Raw genomic sequence first — 24,206 nt, 5'->3', positions numbered from 1 at the left:
CACCCCCAGTTGGAGCCCTCACCCCCTCCCACACACCAACCCTCTGCCCCAGCCCAGTGAAAGTGAGTGAGGGTGAAAGAGAGAGCCACAGAGGGAGGGGAAATGTAGTGAGTGGGGGGTGGGGCTTCTGGAAGGGGCAGGGCCTTGGGGAAGGGGCAGGGTTAGGGTGTTCAGTTCTGTGCAACTAGAAAGTTGGCGACCCTACTCCTAAGCCCTGCATTCCTGCCTGCTTCCAGTTCCTGTCCTCCCAGACCCCTCTCTACTCCCAGTTTCTGCTGTCCTGCCCTATGCCAGGCCCCTGCACCTCTGCCTTACCCCTGACATGTCTCCAGTTCTGACCCTTGGCCTGGCACCTAACTCTGTCTCTGACCTTTGGCCTGGTATCTGATGCTGTCTTGGGTTTTTACCATCTGCTCTGATCATTAGGACTGACTGCCCATGGCCTGGGCATTGCAGTCACTCAAACACAAAATTTTGAGCACTAATTAATTTTGGTCAAAGACCAACAAAATAATCGTTTGCACATGCAACTCAGAATGTATAAAGACAATCCTATTTACATTTATCATTTGAATGCATGCATGGTTGCATAAAGAAATAATGTATGTGCAGAAAGTTGTGTATGCACACATAGAGGCAAGACTCAGGACTCTGGAATTTTGTCCCCTTCCGTCAGTATTCCCTATTATAGAGATATCCAAACTGTGATGCTGGGACCACTGGTGGCTTACAAAGGGGGTCCAATAAAACTTGACTTGTCACATGATGACCGTTTCTTCCTATTTCAGCTTTTGAAATGCATTGAATACTTTCCTAGTGGTTTTTTTCCATGGAAGTCAAAAGTTGCTATAGTTGTGTGTTTCGTAATATCCTCATATGACTGGGAAGCAGTAGCAGCCTTAGCCGCTTTGTCAGCCAAGGCAGAAAATGTTTCCAGCACACCACCCCTTCTCAACCCCTCCCCCCTCCGCCCTCCCAACCAACCACCACCAAGACTGAAATAGCCAGCCAATCCGGAAGACGAAAAAAACCCAAAAGCCGAGAAGGGCAACACATAGCTTGATAGTGCCCCCTGGAAGTTTGTGCCCAGGGAGACTTCCTGTTTGCCCACCCCTAAAAGTGGCCCTGATGAGAAGTCAGAAGGTCCAGCCAGCCATCTTTATATTACAAAGTCGTGCACATTAAAAAGAAACGTTTGGATACCCCTGCCCTATCAAACATAGGTTATGAAAACAGAAAACTTCTATGGACTAGCCTTGAATGAGTCTCCTGCTTTGTTGAAGAACACACACTATGTACTTCTCATTTAAAATTTGCACAGTTCTTTTATGTGGCTAGAGTAAAGTAATTCTCACTGCCCATATTTTAATTGAGCAACCAAGTAGTACATGGTCAGCCAAACTTCATCAAGGAGCCAGTACGTGGTCATGTTCTTTTGAGTATCTCTGAAGACTGTTAGACCATCCTGAAACACAGATCATTAAGATAAAATAAAGATAGGCACACATAACATTTATAACAAGGAATAGAGCCCTAAGGAGTTTTTATCATTGCAATCTGTAAAGGGAACAATTTCACTCTCCATCAGCCTAGATAGTATAAATTATTTTTTTGGCTGCTGCTACTAAACACACTTTGGAGAGGATTTGAAAATATAGATGCTATTATCTCCTTAATTATCTCCTTAATTTTTTTTTTTTTTGCTTTTTTATTATTCCTTGTTTTAAACATGGATATAAAATGGGTGTGAACCACTGATTTTCAGCACAAGTCTTTACCTAAAAAATTAAGACAATTTTATCTGACTCTGTATAATAAGGAATTGAACACAGATTGTTCCTCATTCTCTTGACTAAGTAATATATAAAACTAGAACAGAGCCTGTAACTTCAGAATGTTCATAGTTATCAGTTTGAAGGGTTATAGCATTTTGAAACATTTCCATAGATCTTTTATAAAATTGTAGGGCCAAGTTTTGTCATTGGATCCCTTGAGGCCCCAATGTTCTTAGACTTTCTATCATTTTACTTTTTAGAACTTCTCCTTTATCTTGTAATTATTTGCTAATCTCTCAACAGCCTATCTTTCACTATGTACATATACTTTCAATTTACCATCCTTCCCCACAAAACAAAATACACTGTATTTAAAAAAAAACAACAACCACCATGGGATAGATCCAGGGCCATGCTAGATAGATAAAGTGTGAGATCCTGCTTCAGCATTCATAATCAGTGAAGTGCTTAAGTTCCTTTGACTCCATTGAGCCTTAAGGGCCTGCTTAAAGCACATGGGCAAATGCTTTGCTGAATTAGGTGGGGACTCACATTAAGCATCTCTGAAACCTCTAGCAAAAGCAGGCTTGTCACAAAGAGAAGAGAGAGTCTAAAACAAAACAATACCTCCCAGGCTTCTTTTATATGACACAGAGAAGCACAATAAGACTAAGTCCATACAAAAAAAAAAAAAAAAAGATTTGTATGTCACCTTTAAAAGTGTAAAAACTCTGTCCTTTCCAAACATCTGCAGGTCCTAGCGCTTTGGATGGTCACTTCATCAGTTGAAATAAATAGAAACCCATAGCCACAAAAAAGCTACTGTTGAGATATAACTGGAACACTTATGTCTGTTTGAGTCAATGAAACATAGTCATGAGCCACTGTTACCCGGGGTTCTTTCAACCCAAAGCTCTTGGTAACTTTTACTCTGTGTGAGGTGGTGTCAGGAAATAAATCAGGGGAGACACGGCTGTCCAACCGATAGATGGCTGGCACAAACAGGACAACACAGAAGTGCTTTTACTTAAAGCTAAACTTAGTCTCAAGCACTTACACACGTCCACAATAGGTTAGTAATACACCGCCAACCCTCGATAATTACCGAAGCTGAGTGTGGCTCTCAAGTGGCACAATGGCAGCCCATCTGCTAGTGGGGAACACAAAATGAATCCAGAGGGAGAGTCCAGTTCTGAAGAGTCCCCCTGCTTCAAACTTTTTCCCCTTATTTATATATTAGTAATAGAATGACATGTCCCTTAAAGCAAACTTGTTAAGTAAGCAGTTTCAATGGTCAAGTGAGAGGTTCCTTCTGATTATCGATTAACCAGGTGTGGGTTTTTTCCAGTGTTTGCAACCTTGAGGCCCCAATAGACATTCCTGGGGCACATCCTGCTCTTTTAAGATGCATGTATCAGCAACTTCAACACGATTCTTATCAGGAAGGACGCGGGGGTCAAGCTGCCCACTCTGTGGCACCCAAAACCCCCCTTCCTCTCCTGCCTTGGTTAAGCTAAGCCTGCTGACTTGGCTAATTTACAGCCTGCTGACTTGGCTGCTTTTAGCAATAAGCCATAGTGGTTTCAGGCACTTTACTGGTTTGCCAAAGTCTCCCCGTACACCACGAGTCACCTCTCTGCAGACTGATTTTCTCCATCTCTCACAGCTCACAGAAACTGAGCTACATTTAACATTTGTATTTCTCATTTGTAAAAAAAAAAAAAAAAAAAAAAAAAAAAAACAAACAAGAAAACTCCTGTCATGTCACAGTTCCCAAGTTAATGCTCCAATTTCACTGAATTGTGGTGTTGCAGTTGCAATTTAAGATCCTTTATTGAAAGGAGAATCAGATACCACAGTGCACACTTAGTGGAGGAAAGACTGATTTCATCGCATGAAATTGTTATTGTAATAGTGACAGGAGCCACGACAGCTAATAGCTGAAAAAATGTAGCAAATAGTTGATTAAAAGATTAATGGAAAAATCTACCTTCTGGGAAATGTGCTGAATCTGTAAAACTAGATTACATTGAAGTACTCTGACTGTGACATTTGGTTTTACTTTTTGTTAATTTCAAATATCTAATGGGTTTAATGGAATATACACCAAAGGCATGTCATAGAATATATCTCATTCCGAAACTTTCAGGCATGTGATTAAGTAATAGGTAAGAGTAAGTCCTCTATAGGCAATGGGACTTCTTACAGCAGTTATCAATTGTCATAAATATAAAGGGAAGGGTAAACCCATTTAAAATCCCTCCTGGCCAGAGGAAAAATCCTCTCACCTGTAAAGGGTTAAGAAGCTAAAGGTAACCTTGCTGGCACCTGACCAAAATGACCAATGAGGAGACAAGATACTTTCAAAAGCTGGGAGGAGGGAGAGAAACAAAGGGTCTGTGTCTGTCGATATGCTGCTTTTGCCGGGGATAGACCAGGAATGGAGTCTTAGAACTTTTAGTAAGTAATCTAGCTAGGTATGCGTTAGATTATGATTTCTTTAAATGGCTGAGAAAAGAACTATGCTGAATAGAATGACTATTTCTGTCTGTGTGTCTTTTTGTAACTTAAGGTTTTGCCTAGAGGGATTCTCTATGTTTTGAATCTAATTACCCTGTAAGGTATCTACCATCCTGATTTTACAGGGGTGATTCCTTTACTTCTATTTCTATTAAAAGTCTTCTTGTAAGAAAACTGAATGCTTTTTCATTGTTCTCAGATCCAAGGGTTTGGGTCTGTGGTCACCTATGCAAATTGGTGAGGATTTTTACGAAACCTTTCCCAGGAAGTGGGGTACAAGGGTTGGGAGGATTTTGGGGGGAAAGACGTGTCCAAACTACGTTTCCCAGTAAACCCAGTTAGAGTTTGGTGGTGGCAGTGGATATTCCAAGGACAAAGCATAAAATTAATTTGTACCTTGGGGAAGTTTTAACCTAAGCTGGTAAAAGTAAGCTTAGGAGGTGTTCATGCAGGTCCCCACATCTGTACCCTAGAGTTCAGAGTGGGGGAGGAACCTTGACATGGTGGCAGAGTGGTGGGATTAACCTGAAATCATTTTGAGATCATTTTGAGATTTTTTGAACCAGAAATACAGATTTTAAAAAGGAATTTTTTTTTTCCTTTGGGGCTGCTGGAAAGGAGGTCCAGAAAGCAGCTGAAACTGAAAGCAGCTTGTTTTTTCTCTGCTTTGGGGCCAGAGGAGAGACAAAAGGAAATTATCTTTGTGAATTGCAGGTTTTCTTTGCCTGGAGGCAGGATATTTAACCTCCTGCAGGGAAATTCACAGTCTTGGTAAACCAGAAGTTTTTTTTCCCTAAAAGTAAATGGGGGGGGGGGGGGGTGTTCTACCCATTTGCCTGGAGACAAAAGTGGCAGGGTTTTTTGGTTTTTTTTTTTAGGATTTTGATTTTTTTACAAGGAGCACAAGTTTGAAAAGGAATTTCTTTTTTCCTTTGGGCTGTTGGTAAGCAGGTTTCCAAGTAGTTGGAGGTTTTTTGCTTTGATTTGGGGCCAGAGCAGAGACAAGGGAATTGTTTTTTAATGTAGGCTGACAATCACTATCAGAGAATAGGTATTCTATTCCAGCACAGAAAAATTTTACAGCCAAGTTTTGTTTGTTTATTTCTAAACCTCGGGTGTAAAGTTAGTTAAAAACAGAGAGGTTAGGATGACAAAATCCACGACTCAACAAAAGCTGGAATTAGCCAGATTTCAGGCTGTGGAAAAACAAAGGGAACATGAAAGACAGATAGAACTCATGCGGCTGAAGGAGGAGGAGAGGGGAAAAGAGAGGAAGCATGTACTGGAAATGGAGAAGGTAAAGGCTCAGCAGAATATACCAACAAACCCTAGCAATCCTTCTCCAGGTACCACTCCCCATCCCAGAAAATTCCCCACCTACAAGGCAGGAGATGATACTGAGGCCTTCCTAGAAAACTTCGAAAGGACCTGCCTTGGGTACAACATATCTACTGACCAATACATGGTAGAGCTGAGGCCGCAGCTCAGTGGACCCTTAGCTGAGGTGGCAGCTGAAATGCCTAAAGAACACATGAACAAGTAGGAACTGTTTAAATCCAAGGCGAGAGTCAGAATGGGGATAACACCCAAGCAGTCTCGTCGGAGGTTCAGAGCCCTAAGGTGGAAACCAGACATGTCATTTACTCGACATGCCTACCACATTGTGAAACATTGGGATGCCTGGATATCAGGAGCAAGTGTTGAATCTCCAGTAAATTTGCCCTTCCTAATGCAAATGGAACAATTCTTAGAGGGGATTCCTGAGGAAATAGAAAGATACATCCTAGATGGGAAGCCCAAAACTGTAATCGAGGCAGGAGATGGGTGGAGCCAGATGGGTGGAGGTGGCAGAGAAGAAGAAAACTGGTCGCAGTTGGAGCAGAGACCAGAAGGGACAACCCCAGACCACACCCTATTACCGGGGGCTGCCCAAGGCCCCACCTACCTCCCAAAGAACCCTCCAGACCCCTTATCGTCCCACCACCCCGTTCTCCAGCAACCCACCTCACCCCAGTGACCCGTCAGCTGGACGATGTTTTAAATGTAACGAGCTGGGGCATGTGAAGGCCAACTGCCCCAAGAACCGCAACAGATTACAGTTCATTGCACCGGAATCACACCAGAGGTCCACAGGCCCAGATACCTCCCAGATACCCTTGGAGCAGAGGGAAACTGTGAGTGTGGGCGGGAAGAAGGTCACCGCTTGGAGGGACACCGCAGCACAAGTGTCAGCTATCCATGCTTCCTTAGTGGACCCCAATTTAATCAACCCAGAGATCCAAGTGACGATTCAACCCTTCAAGTCCAACTCTTTCAATTTGCCTATAGCCAAGTTGCCTGTCCAGTACAAGGGCTGGTCAGGAACGTGGACTTTTGCAGTCTATGATGATTATCCCATCCCCATGCTGTTGGGGGAAGACTTGGCCAATCATGTGAAGCGGGCCAAGAGGGTGGGAATGGTCACCCGTAGCCAGGCTAAACAAGCCGTGAGACCTAGCTCTGTTCCAGAAACTTCTATCAGGACCCAGTCAGAGGTGATGGACCCGGACCCCAGGCCAATCTCTGCAACAGCAGTAGTGGATCCAGTCCCAGAGACCCAGATGGAACCAGTCCCAGAACCGGAACCAGCGGAACAACCAGCACCAGACCATTTGCCAGCACTGAATCCAGTACTTGCAACCTCAACACCAGAGGGCCCCACAGAACCTGAACCGGCAGCAGCCCATAACCCTACACAAGAGGCTCAGCCAGAGCCTGAACCCCAACAGAGTGTCCCAGCGGAGAGCGGTTCACAGTCAGCGGAAACAGCCCCATCCCCTACATCGCTTCCAGAGGGGCCAAGCATAGGTCCACAATCCAATGAGGAACTGATGTCTCCAGCATCAAGGGAACAGTTCCAGACCGAAAAGGAAGCAGATGAAAGCCTCCAGAGAGCTTGGACGGCGGCATGGAGCAACCCACCGCCTCTCAGCTCTTCTAATTGATCCAGGTTTGTTGTAGAAAGAGGTCTTTTATACAAGGAAACTCTTTCTGGTGGACACCAGGAAGACTGGCATCCTCAGAGACAGTTGGTAGTTCCAACTAAATACCGGGCCAAGCTCTTGAGCTTAGCCCACGATCACCCTAGTGGCCATGCTGGGGTGAACAGGACCAAAGACCGTTTGGGGGGGTCATCCCCTGGGAGGGAATGGGCAAGGATGTTTCTATCTATGTCCAGTCTTGTGAAGTATGCCAAAGACCCCAAGACCAGGTCAAAGCCCCTCTCCAGCCACTCCCCATCATTGAAGTTCCATTTCAGCGAGTAGCTGTGGATATTCTGGGTCCTTTTCCGAAAAAGACACCCAGAGGAAAGCAGTACATACTGACTTTCGTGGATTTTGCCACCCGATGGCCGGAAGCAGTAGCTCTAAGCAACACCAGGGCTAAAAGTGTGTGCCAGGCACTAGCAGACATTTTTGCCAGGGTAGGTTGGCCCTCCGACATCCTCACAGATGCAGGGACTAATTTCCTGGCAGGAACTATGTAAAACCTTTGGAAGCTCATGGGGTAAATCACTTGGTTGCCACTCCTTACCACCATCAAACAAATGGCATGGTGGAGAAGTTTAATGGAACTTTGGGGGCCATGATACGTAAATTTGTAAATGAGCACTCCAATGATTGGGACCTAGTGTTGTAGCAGTTGCTCTTTGCCTACAGAGCTGTACCACACCCCAGTTTAGGGTTTTCACCATTTGAACTTGTATATGGCCGTGAGGTTAAGGGGCCATTACAGTTGGTGAAGCAGCAATGGGAGGGATTTACACCTTCTCCAGGAACTAACATTCTGGACTTTATAACCAACCTACAAAACACCCTCCGAACCTCTTTAGCCCTTGCTAAAGAAAACTTTCAGGATGCTCAAAAAGAGCAAAAAGCCTGGTATGATAAACATGCCAGAGCGTTCCTTCAAAGTAGGGGACCAGGTCATGGTCTTAAAGGCGCTCCAGGCCCATAAAATGGAAGCATTGTGGGAAGGGCCATTCACGGTCCAGGAGCGCCTGGGAGCTGTTAATTATCTCATAGCATTCCCCACCTCCAACCGAAAGCCTGAGGTGTACCATATTAATTCTCTAAAGCCCTTTTATTCCAGAGAATTAAAGGTTTGTCAGTTTACAGCCCAGGGAGGAGAGGATGCTGAGTAGCCTGCAGGTGTCTACTACGAAGGGAAAAATGCTGGTGGTGTGGAAGAGGTGAACCTCTCCATGACCCTTGGGCGTATGCAGTGACACCAGATCAAGGAGCTGTGCACTAGCTACGCGCCAACGTTCTCAGCCACCCCAGGACTGACTGAACGGGCATACCACTCCATTGACACAGGTAATGCTCGCCCAATTAAAGTCCAACCTTACCAGGTGTCTCCTCAAGCTAAAACTGCTATAGAACGGGAGATCCAGGATATGTTACAGATGGGTGTAATCCGCCCCTCTGGAAGTGCATGGGCATCTCCAGTGGTTCTAGTTCCCAAACCAGATGGGGAGATACTTTTTTGCGTGGACTACCGTAAGCTAAATGCTGTAACTCGGCCAGACGACTATCCAATGCCACGCACAGATGAACTATTAGAGAAACTGGGACAGGCCCAGTTCATCTCTACCTTGGACTTAACCAAGGGGTACTGGCAGGTACCGCTAGATGAATCTGCCAAGGAAAGGTCAGCCTTTACCACACATCTTGGGCTGTATGAATTTAATGTACTCCCTTTCGGGCTGTGAAATGCACCCACCACCTTCCAAAGACTTGTAGATGGTCTCCTAGAGGGATTAGGAGAATATGCAGTCGCCTACCTTGACGATGTGGCCATATTTTTGGATTCCTGGGCAGACCACCTGGAACATCTACAAAAAGTCCTTGAGCACATAAGGGAGGCAGAGCTAACTGTTAAGGCTAAGAAGTGTCAAATAGGCCTAAACAGAGTGACTTACTGGACACCAGGTGGGTCAAGGAACTATCAGCCCCCTACAGGCCAAAGTGGATGCTATCCAAAAGTGGCCTGTCCCAAAGTCAAAGAAACAGGTTCAATCCTTCTTAGGCTTGGCCGGTTATTACAGACGATTTGTACCGCAATACAGCCAAATCGCCGCCCCACTGACAGACCTAACCAAAAAGAAACAGCCAAATGCCGTTCAGTGGACAGAAAAGCGTCAGAAGGCCTTTAACAAGCTTAAAGCGACACTCATGTTTGACCCTGTACTAAGGGCCCCAGACTTTGACAAACCATTCCTAGTAACCACAGATGCGTCCGAGCGTGATGTGGGAGCAGTTTTAATGCAGAAAGGACCTGATCAAGAATTCCACCCTGTAGTGTTTCTCAGCAAAAAACTGTCTGAGAGGGAAAGCAACTGGTCAGTCAGTGAAAAAGAATGTTACGCCATTGTCTACGCTCTGGAAAAGCTACGCCCATATGTTTGGGGATGGCGTTTCCACCTGCAAACCGACCATGCTGCGCTACAGTGGCTTCACACCGTCAAAGAAAATAACAAAAAACTTCTTCGGTGGAGTTTAGCTCTCCAAGATTTTGATTTTGACATCCAACACATCTCAGGAGCTTCTAACAAAGTGGCTGATGCACTCTCCCGTGAAAGTTTCCCAGAATCAACTGGTTAAAATTGTCCTTGAGATGTGGAAAATATTGTTTGTCTTTATGTACTTGGTAGTATATTTAGAGATGCATGTGTCTTATTAACTCTGTTTTTCCTAGAGCTCCAGGAAGAAATCCCAGCCAGTGTTTCACCCTAGCTGAGATTTGGGGGGCGTGTCATAAATATAAAGGGAAGGGTAAACCCATTTAAAATCCCTCCTGGCCAGAGGAAAAATCCTCTCACCTGTAAAGGGTTAAGAAGCTAAAGGTAACCTTGCTGGCACCTGACCAAAATGACCAATGAGGAGACAAGATACTTTCAAAAGCTGGGAGGAGGGAGAGAAACAAAGGGTCTGTGTCTGTCGATATGCTGCTTTTGCCGGGGATAGAACAGGAATGGAGTCCTAGAACTTTTAGTAAGTAATCTAGCTAGGTATGTGTTAGCTTATGATTTCTTTAAATGGCTGAGAAAAGAATTGTGCTGAATAGAATGATTATTTCTGTCTGTGTGTCTTTTTGTAACTTAAGGTTTTGCCTAGAGGGATTCTCTATGTTTTGAATCTAATTACCCTGTAAGGTATCTACCATCCTGATTTTACAGGGGTGATTCCTTTATTTCTATTTACTTCTATTTCTTTTAAAAGTCTTGTTGTAAGAAAACTGAATGCTTTTTCATTGTTCTCAGATCCAAGGGTTTGGGTCTGTGGTCACCTATGCAAATTGATGAGGATTTTTACCAAACTTTTCCCAGGAAGTGGGGTGCAAGGGTTGGGAGGATTTTGGGGGGAAAGACGTGTCCAAACTACGTTTCCCAGTAAACCCAGTTAGAGTTTGGTGGTGGCAGTGGATATTCCAAGGACAAAGGATAAAATTAATTTGTACCTTGGGGAAGTTTTAACCTAAGCTGGTAAAAGTAAGCTTAGGAGTTTTTCATGCAGGTCCCCACATCTGTACCCTAGAGTTCAGAGTGGGGGAGGAACCTTGACACCAATACACTAGCAAGAAGTATGTGAAGGACAGAGGCCACAGATTTCTTTTTATCACTAGTATCAAAGTGGTAGCCATGTTAGTCTGGATCTGTAAAAGTGGCAAAGAGTCCTGTGGCACCTTATAGACTAACAGACGTATTGGAGCATAAGTTTTCGTGAGTGCAAGACAAGCCCAAGAAAGAAACCAACAGAACTCCACTGGCCATCACATACAGTCCTCAGCTAAAACCTCCCCAACACATCATCCGTGATCTACAACCCATCCTGGACAACGATCCCTCACTTTCACAGGCCTTGGGAGGCAGGCTAGTCCTCACTCACAGACAACCTGCCAACCTGAAGCATATTCTCACCAGCAATGACACACTGCACCATAGTAACTCTAACTCAGGAACCAATCCATGCAACAAACCTCAATGCCAACTCTGCCCACATATCTACACCAGTGACACCATCACAGGACCTAACCAGATCAGCCACACCATCACTGGTTGATTCACCTGCACATTCACCAATGAAATCTATGCCATCATGTGCCAGCAATGCCCCTCTGCTATGTACCTCGGCCAAACTGGACAGGCCCTACGTAAAAGGATAAATGGACACAAATCAGATATTAGGAATGGTAATATACAAAAACCTGTAGGAGATCACTTCAACCTCCCTGGACACACAATAGCAGATTTAAAGGTAGCCATCCTGCAGCAAAAAAACTTCAGGACCAGTCTTCAACGAGAAACTGCTGAGCTTCAGTTCATTTGCAAATTTGACACCATCAGCTCAGGATTAAACAAAGACTGTGAATGGCTAGCCAACTACAAAAGCAGTTCTTCTCCTCCCTTGGTGTTCACACCTCAACTGCTAGAAGAGGGCCTTATCCTCCCTCGTTATTTCTAGCCTGATCTTGCTTGCATATTTATACCTGCCTCTGGAAATTTCCACTACATGCATCTGACGAAGTGGGTATTCACCCACGAAAGCTTATGCTCCAATACGTCTATTAGTCTATAAGATGCCACAGGACTCTTTGCCGTTTTTATCACTAGAAACCCAATGATATTATATTTTTATTTTACAGCATATAAATGAAGCAGCACTTTGTAGTATTTTATAACTGACAAGTGTAGATATATGGATATTTGGAAATGATTTGTTGGTCTGCTATTGGAAAAAAAATCAGAGAAAGAAGGATGCAGATAAGAGGAAAAAAATACAAACGTCAAAATGCAGGACCATGATGTTGTTCATTACACTAAGCCCCACTGGCAGTGTATAGGAGTCACATTTATGCTCACCTTGAAATTTTACTGCTAGGAGTAATGTAAAGAGCCCTTGGTATAAATGAGAATCAGCTCCAAAAGAGTTTATTCTATATTTTATTTACAAATTGTTTTTGTTGAAACATTACAGAAATTTACAGCAGTGGGAGATGAACATGATTATCAATCTTTGATAATCTTTAGCTCATTTTATACTAGCATCGATTATTTTGTTCAACAATCTTTGCAATGAAAGAGAACCATTTCAACTGTATAGTGCTTTGCACAATGGAGTCCTAACCCATGACTTGGTTTCTGGGGTTTTACGATAATACAATAGATAACCAACAAGCTGGGTTGGTTTTTTTTTACAATTTTCTTTTCACTAGATATTTAAAAGGGCTGGTGACTTATCAGACAGGGTTATGTACATGATAAATAAGATATACTTTCTACAGCAGAGATCCCACCTGTCACCATTTAAGATGACATGATCAGTATGTCAAACACACGAGACATCTTCAGTCTCAGCTTACATTTCTACCTATTTCAGTTTTTCAGTGGAGCTTTTCAAATACAGAATTATTCAGATTGGAGTATTATCATGTCTACCTATCTGGTTTTTTTTAATAGCTAATATTTTCATTTAGTAAAACAGTGGTCAATATTGTTCAAAACAGTTTAGTCTTATTCTGAACAGAGAGTGTTTGTAAAGGTAGTAAACCTGTTTAGCTAAAAAAATGATTTTATATAGGTATTGTAATTAATTTTTAAATATATTGATACCTAACAGATTACTCAGTTGGAAGATCCTCATTCTCTTCAGAGAGAAAGTTCAGATGTGACTTGATCACAGCTTAGAAGTACTTACATGTGAGAAATATTTCTGATAATAGAGGACTCATTAATGTAGAGCACAAACAAAACAAGATCCAATATTAGAAACTGAAGCTAGACAAATTCGGACTAGAAAAAAAAAGGCTCACATTTTTAACAGTGAGGATAAGTAACCATTAGGACAACTTACCGAGGGATTCTGTGTACTCTCCATCACTTGAAGTCTTTAAATCAAGACTGAATGAGTTTCTAAAAGATATGCTCTAGCTCAGCCAGAGGCTATAGGCTTGATACAGAAATCACTTAGTGATAGTCTTTGTTCTCTGTTATGCAAGAGGTCAGACTAGAAGATCATAATGGTCCCTTTTGGCCTTAAAACCTATGAAACTATGAATTTATGAACTGTCATCCTACTTAATATAACCATTTAAAGATGATAGGCCCAAATGCTTCCATCACTTTTGAAGAAGAATTTGATTCAACTCTCATCAACTCCATTGGTAGTGGTGCTGTTGTTTCTAAGAGAAGAATTTGTCCTAAAGGTTACCTCAGACAAACGGTCTATTGAAACATACTTTAGATTTTTCTTATCCTTTGCCTCTTTACTTCTTTGTTATTTTTATAACATTTATTTTCATATACAATATACCATGTACTGTATCTTTGTAATAGCAATGCTTTAATTTAAGGTAAAATAAGGATGTGCATGGGATCAATAAGGTACAGCATAGTATTCAGTAGCATCTTTAGAACTCATTCTATGAAAGCACAGCATGTTAGATTTTATAAAGTGATAATACAGTGGAGGAAAGATTATTTTTAAAATGCATTTAGGACTTGCTGTTCTCAAGGTTTCAGGCAAGTCATTTAGGTTTCAAATTGACCAACTGTGTACAGCTGAAAAAGAGCCTCATTGCCAAAAGGATAATGTAGAAAATAATAATAATAATTAGCGTTTATAAAGTGGTTTACATCTACAAACATTAATTAATAGATAGAACGGGCCTGATGTCAGTGCTGATAATCTGCCTATCTGGTCATGTAAATTTGTGCAAACCTCTGTAAAATGAACCAGTTGAACCATCAAGCCTCCATGCCTTCGGGAGATTGACCACCCTGCACCTTTTCTGGGTGGTCTGGGGGGAATATTTGGCTGGCTAGCTGAATGAAGGGAACAGTTCTTTATGGCTGGGGGGGAGGGGAGAGATGAAAACTGCTGCAAAAGGGTCAGCATGGTCACTGACTCATCCCCTAGGAATGCAGGGTTTAAAAGGGGCAGCTTCCCTTTCACACGGAGCAGGCTGAAGCTAAAGGGCTATTCATATCCACACAGCAGTCTTAACTCAAAGGTTGCTGGCAGGGTGGTTGTATTCCAGTGGCCCCATGCAGCAGTCTTGGAGGCACATCACAGTTAACATTCTCAGGGATCTAAGCGGCCTTGCTTAGAACAGCATTCTTAAAAACAATGTTGGTGCTTTTGGGATTAGCGAGCTAATGCCTGAATTATGCATGGGCACTGTCGGGGAGAGGGCGGGGTGGGAGGCTTGGAATTCTGTGATGTACACTGGCAAGGGCAAGCAGGGATATTAAACTTGTGATGGTCAATAACTGATCAAGAAGGCTGGGGAGCATTAGTTATTTTCCGGAAAGGCTGTGAGCTTGGTTCTGCCATAATAGCAGCGGTACAGCTGGATACGGGGGCACAGGCAATTCTGACAAGTGGGCACTGGCATTCAGAAGCATGCAATATGCGTGTGCAACCTCAGGTCATGAGTCAACATTAATGTGCCTGTGATTCCATTCCAGATGTTGGAAGACCAGGCATGGAGGCAGTGGTGTGGATCTGTAGGCACAGGATTGTTTTTCTTATGCACACAGGTGCACGTCCTAGTTGCCTTGAGGGTTAGCAACCGGGGGTCCAGTGATGGGGCAAGTCTGTGTTGGCATGGAAAGAGAAGCATATAAAACTTACTTGTCCATATGCAGGCTGCTGGTCATATGACAAGCAGTGTTGTAAATAATGTCCCTTAATGCATAGCTATTGAAAACCAATGTACGATAGACTAATATCAGAGAAGATATTATGCTACACAACATGAAGGTTTATTAGTTGTGTGCAATTCATTATCCTTTCCTTAGGCAGACACACAGAGCCTAAGCATTAGAGCCATCTAAGTTCTAGAAATAGATTTTAAATTCGGTGAGAGTATTTTTCCAGATAATTTGTAAACACTTTGGTGTTCAGATTCAATCATTGTCACTGTCTGACTTTAATATTAAATATGTTTTGTTAGAAAATGCTTTTCCAACCACCAACCATATCTTCACATTTAAAATATTTCATAGATATTGCTTTTCCACCCCGCAGCTTAAAATGTTATATATGTTTTTAAAGCAGGGAGTGTCTTTTTTTCCCTCCCAGACACAAGTTTTAAAATAAGTTAACTTTTTATTGATTCACGAATAAAAAGTACAGTGCAAGATTTCAGTGTTGCCACTGTCTCGTTTAAAAATATCTGTTTTTTCTAAGTGAACGCTGCTATGCAATGTTGATGTAGCAACAATACACTGTGTTCACATTCCCATTACAAAAAGGCATGAATTTGTATACAACAAAAACAATCTTAAGGGTTTCATTTGCTTGTGTTTCCAGATAGCAGTTCAATCAAACAAAACAAAATGCTATCGAAAATGCATTTCATATTGTATTTGTATTCCGTGACATACTTTTGCAGGAGAAGAATAGAATGTATGTCTCTGCATGATAACATAATCATACTTTAAATGCTCTTTTGAAAAATGTCTTCAAATCACAAAATGATCTGCTCCACAAATATAGAGAATCTACTGTATCGCTCAGAAATTTGTCATCATTACGGTCATAATATAATAGTGCACAATATTAAAATATTAACTTTCTAAACCTTTCTGAGAATGCTTACACTGCAGGTTATGTATTTTTTCCCCTCCAATTTCATAAATCTAGTAAAGTTTTAACAATTCTGCATGGATAGAATTTCAGTTGCATATCTATGCTTAAAGAAAAATCCAGTTCTACATTTTAAAAGCATTTTGCCGGGAAACGCGGTCATGGCTTCCTGAAAACTGTCCAAAATATAGCTACAGTCATCTGGATTCTGTTCTGAAAAGGCTATAGTACTTGTTTCCTGACATTTTCAAAGTTCAGGTGATCCTGAGCCATGATTAAAGGTTATCTCTAGAGGATATTGGCGATGACAGTTTCACCATTTTGCTATAGTTCAGAGGTAACACACATACTTTATTTTCTTCCCCAATCCAATGCTCTATTTCACAATTTTATTTTGTATTTTTTTTCTCTCAATAGCTTGACTCAGCTCTGAGCATTCTACTTGTATATGGGAAGCAGAACAAGTTGCCTTTTCATAAGTCAGCTTCAATGCACAACCATGTCAATTGACATGAAATCTGAGCAATATGAAAAACATACTGTTTGACAAGAACTTACCAAACTTGCCTTTGCTGTTTCTTGTCCTCTCCTTAAGCCAAATCCTATTCTGGTGATCACTTTTCACAGAACTTTAACAATGTCTGGAAAAAAACAAAACTCAGTAATGCTCAAAGATCCGTGACATCAGCAGATCTAAATATGATGTAATAGTGTTGGTTCCTATAGCGATTGATCTTACTATTTTTACTTTTTGAAGGTTGTTTCAGTTCTTTTTTCTAGTTTTGTATATTTTACAAACAACCTGTTCGGTAAATAAATGTTATCCTTGTAGCCATTTTCATAGATTCATAGATTTTTTAAGACTGTTCTAGTTTGACCTACTGTGTAACCCAGGCCAAAAAAATTCAGTCAGTTATCTGTGTACAGAAGGTGATAACTTATGTCTGATTAAAGCATATATTTCAGAAAGATATCCAATTATATTTGAAAATATCAAGAGATGGAGAATCCACCACTTACCTTTGTTTGAATGGTTAGTCCTCCTCACTGTTAAAAATGTATGCCTGGTTTCTAATTTGAATAGGTCCGGTGTTAACTTCCAGTCATTGGTTCTTGTTATGCCTTCCTCCACTAAGTTACAGAGCCCTTTAATACCTGCTACTTTCTCCTTGTGAAGGTACTTTTACACAGTGATCAAGTCACCTCTTGATCTTCCTTTCAGTAAGCTAAGCAGATTGAACTCCTCAGATATCTCACCATAAGACACTTTTTAAAGCTCTAATCATTCGTGTGGACTCTCCCTACCCAGTGCAAATGTCATTATTTTGATTAACAACAGTAATACACCAAAGAGGGTGAGGAGAAGAGAAAATTGTTAGAGGGCCATCTTTGAAGCATGCTAATCAAAATTACAGAAGGATCCTGGGAGATTATCTCAGCCCTCCCTGGTCAATTTATACACCAAAAACTATGGTTAATATTATGGCAGGGGGGGAAAAATAACTCATTTTACCCATATTTTCACATAATGTAGGGGCAGCTGAATAGGTAGAGGTTTTCACAAGGTTTATAAAACTCGATGTTGTTTTCCCAAAAAGAATTTTCCCCCTTATAAAATGTGGTTTATTCCCATCTAGGGCTCAATTATACAATATGCTGAGCACTCTGGCCCTGATCCATCATAGTGGTTCAATATGTCCTTAATATTAGGTAGATGAGTAGTCCTCTAATTTCAATGGGATTTATTAGGTGATGTGAAGTATCATATTGGGAAGAAAGCATTTATTCCCAAACCTTAGATCAAGACATAGGCTGTAGCACAGCCACCACATAGCTACTACTCCAGTTTATGGGCAGGGATAGCAGTCATAGATACTTAGGTTTTCATTAATCCATTAATCCTATCCCATGGACACCTCCTAATGCCACTCTCCACATTCGCATGTGAAAGGCAATTTTAGAAGCACCTTCCACGGAGCATAGGGGGAGCTTCCAGTTCCAGTTGTGAAAGTTCATTGAAAATGAATAGGGCTGCACTGGAATAACTAAGAACAAAATCTTCCCTCTTATTTTCTAATCTACCCTTTTGTGCTGAGTCTCTTGAATTTATAAAACCTGGGTTTTGGTTGGTTGTGGGGGAGATAGTCTTGCGACCCATTTCTCTCCAAGCTCCCCTCTTTTGTGCTGGAATCCTTAAGGATAGTTTGTATTACATTTTTTTTCTTTTCTATTTCTTTTCTTACACATGTAGTTTCACTCTCACTGAAATGCTTCAGGGGAGGAACTCCAGTGAGAAGATGAAAATGGGTTCTCTGTTCAGAGAGATGAATTATGAAAATGGATAAAACTGGCCTTTAAAAAGAACATGATTTTTTCTCTCTTGTGTAAATGAATTCTAATATATTAGTTTACACGGCCCTCCTTCCTAAAATGAAAAGACATGCCACCAGCAGCAGTGGCTAATAGGAGAAAAATACTAGTTTAAATAGGGTCTCTGGGCAGAATTGTAGACCATTTGCATTCTCCTTCTAGCTGCATGGTGTATGAAATTCTGCCTGCATTAAGTCAATGACAAAACTCCCATTAACTTAAATAGTCCATGATTTTAACCAGTGTTAGAGAGCGAATCTAATGAAAGAACTATTGCAGCCCCCTCCCCCGCCCAAGAGGATGAAAAAGATAAAGTGGCTCATTGAGACCTCCTTTCTCCTTTTCTGAAGAGTATGTTTCTCCTTGGTTCCAGGAGGAAAGTGGTTAGGCCAAAGGTAGCGAGGAGGAGCTGCACTAGTCCATATATTCCCGCCTCAAAACTTCACTCCAAACTTCAAGACTGTTTATGAAACTTAGTTTATGCCAACTAAGGCAGCATTACTTCCTGCTTCATGCTCTGTGATGCCTTTAGTGGAGCAAGAGTGTAGGAGTAGTGTCAACAGCCAGTAACAGCATGGTGTCCAGTCTGGCTTCACTACAAGAGCACCACAGGAGGACACAGAATAGATTCCCTTCATGCTGATTGTTGCCCATATACCAGTTCACCATTTATTCTTTCCACACACCCACTACCTACTCTGTACTCCTTGAGTTCTATTTACTCTGGTCCACTGAAACTGCACAATGATTTTTTTTTTATATTCTCCCTGTACTCTGGCACAGGATTCACAGTATTGTCAATACTATAAAAACGTATGGTTGCAGTGTTTTTAAGAATAAGAACATCTACTCTTGAAGGAAATAGCAGTATATCAGAGTAAAGAGTAATATTTGTATTTATTTTGATAAAATAGTTTCTGGAATTTACAGGACTGAAATTTTCACTACCATTCAACAGTATAAATATAATGCTTGCCATTTTAGCTCTCTTTGTGCACTCCTGTGTATACTTTTGGCTGTAGTAAAACTGCAGAGGCAGTCATTCAAGAAACTAAGTGATGTGTGAATAACTAGGCATCATAACTTAGCTGTCATATTCTGAGTTGTCACACTTACATTATGATATATAACACTCCATGATTTCAATTTTATTTGTCATGGTAGTTTACAACATGAGAGAGAGTGTACGTTTCCCGTGGTTTAACATGACATTAAGCTTAAATTTAAGCCTTTGGATGGAATTTTCAATGTTATCTAGTTTGCATGGCTGTAAAGCTGCAAAATAGAAACAGAATGAATGTATGTCTATCTACATTAATCAACTATCAGCATTTATTTACATAGGATTTGCCATGTGGTTCAGCCCTTCAGATCATCTGGGGCCAGATTTTCAAGAGCTCAGTTTCCATTGTGACCCAATGTGCTGAGCTCTTTTGAAAAGTCAGTCACTTATTTTGGTGTCCAAATGAGAGCTCAGACTTTTTGGAAAAAAAGGGTTCCAAGTCTTGTATCCTACCTCCAGGTGGAAACTATACTTGAAAGTAAAGCCTGTGTAATTCTGTATGTGAGAAAACATCCCTTTTGCTCTTTGAAGTAAACAGTTTACATGTTGAAGAATTGGAATTGCATCTTATAAATTGTCACAAAATTATACAGCCTTTTTAAAAAATCCAGCTACATTATTTCTCAGTGACCTGACATGGCAATAAATTGAATCAGTCTCCTTTTATATGTTAGTTGATATGATCAAATAATTATAATAGATTATGGAGACATGATTTTTTCTGTATAAGCCTTGTTCGTGACAAGGTTAATCCCTGTCAGTCATGGTTATCTAAATGTTTTATAATTCTATTTTGAATTGTTTCAATCAATCAGTTTACCTTTCTGAAGTGCAATTGACCAGTTTTAATCCATAGCATAGGACAGATCCTCGGTTGGTATGAACTGGTGAAGTTCCATTCACTTCTATGAGCTATGCTGATTTATACCAACTAATGCTGTATGGCCCTATGACTTTATCCTCCCTCCCACCCCACACACAGATATATATATACAAACACACACACACACACACACATACACACAACCAGAATGTTTGCTGTATATATTAAACAAAATCAGCCTAGTCTTCCAATGGAAAATTCAGAGTTCTTTTCCCCCAGAATTTATGTTCAAAACTTGCTAATTGTTCATATGTTAAGAGAATATATTTTCAGTAACATTGTTTATGATAAATTTTGATCATTAAAATGTACTTTAAAAATTTGCAAATTACATAACATTTTTTTAAAAATATAGAATTCTTTCCCAAATATAATGAAAGCACAAAAGAGTAACATTTTCACTCAGTTATAATTATACTATGATTTTGTTGCAAAACACATCCCTCTGGCCTAAATATGGAGTTTTACAGTGCGCTCAAATGAAATCTTTATAAGTTTAGTTTATTTCTTCTAACCTTGTCATAGTGCTAACAAAAATTGCAAAGTCTCTTACTAGCAAAAGTGATGATGCTGATGCAGTGGTGGATTAGCCACTGGGCCAACAGGGCCCGTGCTATGGGCCCTGCCAATTGGGGGGGCCCTGGAAAAATGGGCACCCCTAATGGACCCTGACCTGCTCCACCTGCCCACCCACCTGGCGTTCCTGCTGGGGAGTGGGTTCCCCCACTTCCGGCAGGAGCGCTGGGCGGGTGGAGCGGGGCAAGCCCCCATGCCCTAATTCTGCTCCCCAACTGGAGTGATAGATGGGGGAGTGGGGCGGGGCAAGCCCCCATATCCTGACCTCATTTCCCAGGGGGGTTGGGGGAGTGACTGCAGGTGGAAGGGGTGGGGAGGGGCCCCTACTTGCTCTGGCCCTGGGCCCACAAAACTGTAATTCGCCTCTGTGCTGGTTAATAGCACTTAGAGATAAGAGAAAAGGTGGTAAAGCAGCATGTGTGTGTGGAGCAGCTATGGGAGATAGAAGTGGAGAATTTCTGTGCATGTCACGATAAAAAAGGAAAGTTTTTTCAGAGACTATAAGAGGGCCTGAGTCTGATCGCACACAGGTATAATTTAAAAGTAACTCAGTTGAAATCCATGAAGCCACACAAGTGGGTAGCCATTAGAGAGATCAGAATCAGATCTAAAAAATGGGAAAAAGGCTACTTGGACTATAAACACTTTGGGGCAGGTGCCATATTTTTGTAGTGTGTTTGTACAATGCTTAGCACAATGGGATCCTGATCCATACTGGGGATCCTCGGTGCTAACTCAATACAAATAAATAATAGTACTAGTCCAGGGGTGAATAATGGATTTTTCTACTCACTGGTAATTCTGGGAAAAAAATAAAAAATAAAAAAAATCATTTCACATCAAACCAAAGCAAATCTTTAGTAAATCAAAAAGGTTAAAAGAAAACATTGTGTTGAACTAAATTGTTTCAATTGTGAACACATTCAAAATTTCCTTTTAAAAAAATAAAAGTGTAAACAAAACATCAAAATGTTTCAATTTGAAAACTTCAAGGTGAAATTTTGATTTTTTAGGGGAATTTGTTCTGACCAAAACAGTTTGGTGTAATCTACATGAATTCAGTGAACGTCTTAGTCAAAAAATGTCACTCAGTTCTACTCACAAGACACTTAGTGCCCAGTTCAGGTCCCACTTCCACCAGTATGATTTGGAAAGTAGCCCACTGAAGTCAGTTGAGTTACACTGTAACATACTAGACTAAGTAAATGAGATCAGAACTAAGGCACTGAGCTCCTTCTTTTCTGAAATCTTTTGAACCAGTGCCATTGCAGGATGAGAATTACAGTGGTTAGAGACAGGTGACCTCTTCCTGGAATAGCATCTGTCATGAAACACTTAACTAGAATTGCCTCTCAAACTGTAGCTTGTTGAAAGGATTGTAAAACAGAATTTACACTAGATACTGGGATGGTGGGTGATTGGTAAAATTTTGACAAAGGAAAGGTTGCACAGTAAGTGACTCAAATTTTGAGATTTGAGATTTCTATGTAGGAAATATAACTGTACCATTATCTGTCATAGTATTGGCTGATTATTTGATTTAATGCTAAGCGGCAGCAACCAAGGAAAAGTGCTGTTGATACTAAACTGTAAAGATTAACAATCAGTAAGAACTGCCAGAAAAACTAGAGCAACAGAAAGTCTGTGCTTCACTCTTAACTGCTGTGACTTATTTCAGCATATTGCACCATGTTAGGGGGCTTATTCCTTCACCCACTTACTTCCCTGGTCCTTCTCGCATGAACAGAGAGCAACAATACCCGAAGTCCAAAAGTGCAATTTCCACACTTTTGTTTTTCTGAAGTTTTAATGGAGGGTACTTTGGATACTTATGTGAGATGTTTTTGGTTATTTTGGACAAAGTATGATGAAGGTCTGCTGTATTCCACTGGAATTTTTGGAGTAAAAGATCCATGGGCAGCCATAGAGACACAAATGTTTTACTGCCTCTTTGAACAGCCTCAAGGTAAAGACAGCACAGGTTAAGGCAGCTGTGTGGCAATAATTGTACTTGGTGGTCAAGTTGTTACAGACAAATTGCACTACTTAAAGAACTAAATGTAGGAGTATGTGATTTAATAGAAGTGAGTGAAAACTTACAAATAGCTTTTGTAAAAAATGATGATACAGGGTTTGCAGGAACGTAAACATTTGGGAGTTGTAGAAATGGTAAAAGGTAGCAGTTGTGGTGTTACAGGAAAGAAGTTTTTGTGTAATGGTAAAACCCAGTTATATAAATGTAACTGTATGTGCAATTCTGTGCAGTCACATTGGATGGAAGCTTGGTAATTAATTTATCCAAGGGGGTCAGGTAGAGTGGCTACTCCCACCACTATGCTTCTGTTCCCAGAAGCCTTTACAGCTATTCTGAGGGGAAAATGGGTCCTTTTCCCACAGAAATGGTCTATAAGGGACTGCTGCCGGCAGCAGGTGGAGAGATAATCTGATCAAAATTATTTGACTATTGGGTAATGTAATCAAAATCATTAAAGGATGTAAGGGGTTTCTATTGGAACTTAACTTGGCTGCCCCTGGTTGTGTCTAGTTGTACAAGATGGAAGTGTAATCAGGGTACAGTTGTGTAAAAGAGTATCATAGAATCATAGAATCATAGAATATCAGGGTTGGAAGGGACCCCAGAAGGTCATCTAGTCCAACCCCCTGCTCGAAGCAGGACCAAGTCCCAGTTAAATCATCCCAGCCAGGGCTTTGTCAAGCCTGACCTTAAAAACCTCTAAGGAAGGAGATTCTACCACCTCCCTAGGTAACGCATTCCAGTGTTTCACCACCCTCTTAGTGAAAAAGTTTTTCCTAATATCCAGTCTAAACCTCCCCCATTGCAACTTGAGACCATTACTCCTCGTTCTGTCATCTGCTACCATTGAGAACAGTCTAGAGCCATCCTCTTTGGAACCCCCTTTCAGGTAGTTGAAAGCAGCTATCAAATCCCCCCCTCATTCTTCTCTTCTGCAGACTAAACAATCCCAGCTCCCTCAGCCTCTCCTCATAAGTCATGTGCTCTAGACCCCTAATCATTTTTGTTGCCCTTCCCTGGACTCTCTCCAATTTATCCACATCCTTCTTGTAGTGTGGGGCCCAAAACTGGACACAGTACTCCAGATGAGGCCTCACCAGTGTCGAATAGAGGGGAACAATCACGTCCCTCGATCTGCTCGCTATGCCCCTACTTATACATCCCAAAATGCCATTGGCCTTCTTGGCAACAAGGGCACGCTGCTGACTCATATCCAGCTTCTCGTCCACTGTCACCCTAGGTCCTTTTCCGCAGAACTGCTGCCTAGCCATTCGGTCCCTAGTCTGTAGCGGTGCATTGGATTCTTCCATCCTAAGTGCAGGACCCTGCACTTATCCTTATTGAACCTCAT

At 41.4% G+C, this 24,206-nt stretch overlaps 1 long non-coding RNA gene across 1 annotated transcript in view; it reads right to left on the bottom strand.

Annotated features, from left to right (window-relative positions):
• Window positions 1-1,387: 1,387 nt before the first annotated feature.
• Window positions 1,388-24,206, bottom strand: part of LOC122465368 — a 34,942-nt gene continuing 12,123 nt past the window's right edge. Inside the window, exons 3-4 of the long non-coding RNA XR_006290161.1 lie at window positions 16,487-16,569; window positions 1,388-1,465 (exon numbers count right to left, since the gene is read on the bottom strand). This is a non-coding gene — a long non-coding RNA (uncharacterized LOC122465368). The remainder of the gene's footprint in view (window positions 1,466-16,486; window positions 16,570-24,206) is intronic.

The sequence above is a fragment of the Chelonia mydas genome, chromosome 4 (genome assembly GCF_015237465.2).
Source record: "Chelonia mydas isolate rCheMyd1 chromosome 4, rCheMyd1.pri.v2, whole genome shotgun sequence".
Classification (NCBI taxonomy): Eukaryota; Metazoa; Chordata; order Testudines; family Cheloniidae; genus Chelonia; species Chelonia mydas.
The sequence above is the reverse complement of the archived record's forward strand: the minus strand, read 5'-3'. Positions and strand labels throughout refer to the sequence as shown.